The 2,906-nt window shown below is 51.3% G+C and overlaps 1 pseudogene; it reads left to right on the forward strand.

The window, feature by feature from the left end:
* The first annotated feature begins 1,023 nt into the window (after positions 1-1,023).
* LOC148595391 (olfactory receptor 14A16-like) lies at positions 1,024-1,983 on the forward strand (annotated as a pseudogene).
* Positions 1,984-2,906: the final 923 nt, after the last annotated feature.

Below are 2,906 nucleotides of genomic sequence, written 5' to 3' on the forward strand. Positions count from 1 at the left end.
CAGACATTTCTACAGGGCAGAACTGAGCACCCAGAGGGTGACAGGGGATCTTTGAGCAGTGACAGGGACAAGACACTGGGACAGAGAAAGAGCTGCCAGCAGGGACAGCTCCAGGCAGCAGAGATGGGCAGGGGAGGAGAAGGAACTGCAGGGCATGGGACTCTGGCTGAACTCTGCAGCCAGAGCTGTGGCAGAGGAGAGGGGCATCTCTTTGGTGCCTCCCCACCAAAGGGCTGAGAGGGGCAATGCTGCAATGTCCCCCTCTGCAAGGTGGCATACCCTGCGGGTAAAGCGAAGGTTTTCCAGAATGCCTCTCTGTCCCTCTCCTTGCCTCCCTTGGCAACAGGGTCATGGAGTTGCTCCTTAATCCTTCTCCTGTCCATGCTGCTCCTGTTCTTGCTCTCTGCTTCCTGTGGTTGGGAGGATTCAGCTGCAGTTCTGGCACCAAAGCTACAAGTAGTGGAAAAGAGGGATTTCCAAGGGAGTGAGGTCTCCACAGCCCCATTCTGTCCTGTGGAGCTCCAGGAAATGCAGTACAGGGAAATGAGTTGACTCTCCCTTAAGGAAAGTCTGTCTTAAATCCTGACAATCATTTGGCTGTTACCCTGTGGTGTCCTGCAGGCTGCCACCTGCCCTCCAGAAAGCCTCTGCTGTCTCATGGCATATCTGGTATCTCAGCGACCCATGGGGAACGTATGGAAATACTGATATTATGGAATTGATGGTGGGAGGCTGTAAATGGGCAGCAGAAAAGGGTCTTGTGTGTTGTTTGCTAGAAGGGGAGTGTGGAGACCACCCTCAGGTGCATGTAGAAAGGGTCAGAGATGGGAACCCTGAAACCAGACTCTGCTCTCAGCAGGGGCTGCTCTCTTTTTAGAGCAACGTCATCCTCTAGCTATAGAGGCCGGAACCTCAGAGATCTGGGAATGAGACAGATAGATAAGAAAACTTCATTAATTTGTTTATTTTCCTTTTCAGTCACTGTTTTTCCCTTGGTGAGTCCCCCGTATGTATGGGGAGGAAATGTCCAACAGCAGCTCCCTCAAAGAATTCCTGCTCCTGCCATTCTCATGCACACGGGAGCTGCAGCTCTTGCACTTCTCGCTCTTCCTGGCCATCTACCTGGCTGCCCTCCTGGCCAACGGCCTCATCATCACAGCTGTAGCCTGCGACCACCACCTCCACACCCCCATGTACTTCTTCCTCCTCAACCTCTCCCTCCTCGACCTTGGCTCCATCTCCACCACTGTCCCCAAATCCATGCACAATTCTCTGAGCAACACCAGGGACATTTCCTACTGAGGATGTACTTCACAGGTTTTTTTCGTATTTTTCTTACTTTCAACAGAGTTTTCTCTCCTCACAGTCATGGCCTATGACCGCTACGTTGCCATCTGCAGACCCCTGCACTATGGGGCCCTCCTGGACAGCAGATCTTGTGTCAGAATGGCCGCAGCTGCCTGGGCCAGTAGCTTTTTCTATGCTTTCTTGCACACTGGGAACACATTTTCCCTACCCCTCTGCCAAGGCAATGTGGTGGAGCAGTTCTTCTGTGAGATCCCCCAGATCCTCAAGCTCTCCTGCTCACACTCCTACCTCAGGGAAGTTGGGCTTCTTGTGATTAGTGTCTGTTTAGCCTTTGGGTGTTTTGTTTTCATTGTGGTGTCCTATGTGCAGATCTTCAGAGCTGTGCTGAGGATCCCCTCTGAGCAGGGCCGGCACAAAGCCTTTTCCATGTGCCTCCCGCACCTGGCTGTGGTCTCCCTGTTTGTCAGCACTGGTCTGTTTGCCTACCTGAAGCCCCCCTCCATCTCCTCGCCATCTCTGGATCTGGCGCTGGCTGTTCTGTACTCGATGGTGCCTCCAGCACTGAACCCCCTCATCTACAGCATGAGGAACAAGGAGCTCAAGGATGCCATTAGGAAAGTGATTTCATGGACCTTTTTAAGCAGTGGTAATTTTTCCACATCTCTCCACAAATGACTCTTTCTGTATCCCATAACTGGATTGAGCCTTGTTTCTTCATGTTATTTTTATTATGACTTTTACTAATGATAATTATTGTTATCCTGGTTCCCTAACAGTAATCCCAACAGTCTCTGTAATAAAGTAATTTCTATCAGTACAGTGTGTGAAAACAGGGCTTTTCCTCCAAAGTTGGTGTCAAGAATAGGCCCAACAACTTGCACCCCTCAAGGGTCTGCTGCACAGGATTCTGCATGGGTTCAGCAACACAGAGCTCAGAATCATGTAATGATCTTTCAGAGACCAAAGGCTGGTTTGGGAATTCACCTATCAGAGTCCAAGGATAGTGGAGATGCTGAATGGTCATGGATTTACACATGCACAGCTCTCCTACGTATTAAGGCACAGTGTCAAAGGGCTGTTCTCATGGAGGGGAAGCTGGAGGTGTCAGGAGAGCACAGAGATCCTCCTGGGACAGCATATGCCTGGGATGGACTGTGAGTAGAGCCTCATAAAGGGAGAGCTCCTCAAAGATGGAGTTTCTTAGAGGTAAAGCACTGGGTATTCGCAGGCAAAAGAGGACTCTGCAGTCTCAGGAGAGGCAGTGAGGACTCAACTGCCAGGAAGAAGGGAGAACGGAGAGCCCTCTGGGTCACCATCTATCAAATACCAGGGGCAGGATGTATAGGCACAACTGGACACAACGAGCACCCTTGGAAATGCTCTGCAGTCCAGGTGCCCTGGACTGTGCAGTCATCTGCAGTCCCCCAGAGGAATTAGAGGTTGTGATACCCATTTGGTTGGGTCTGACTCCTACCCCCAGTCACAGGGGCAGTGAAATGTCACCCTTAGCCACTTTATTCCCCCCTCTCCCCCCTCCATATCCTTCCCAGCTCTGGATCTCTCTGTACTGGCCATTCGGTACTCAGTGGTGCCTCCAG

Source organism: Tinamus guttatus, unplaced genomic scaffold (assembly GCF_059628265.1).
Source record: "Tinamus guttatus ecotype Peru unplaced genomic scaffold, ASM5962826v1 Tinamus_guttatus_pri_ptg000106l, whole genome shotgun sequence".
Lineage (NCBI taxonomy): Eukaryota > Metazoa > Chordata > Aves > Tinamiformes > Tinamidae > Tinamus > Tinamus guttatus.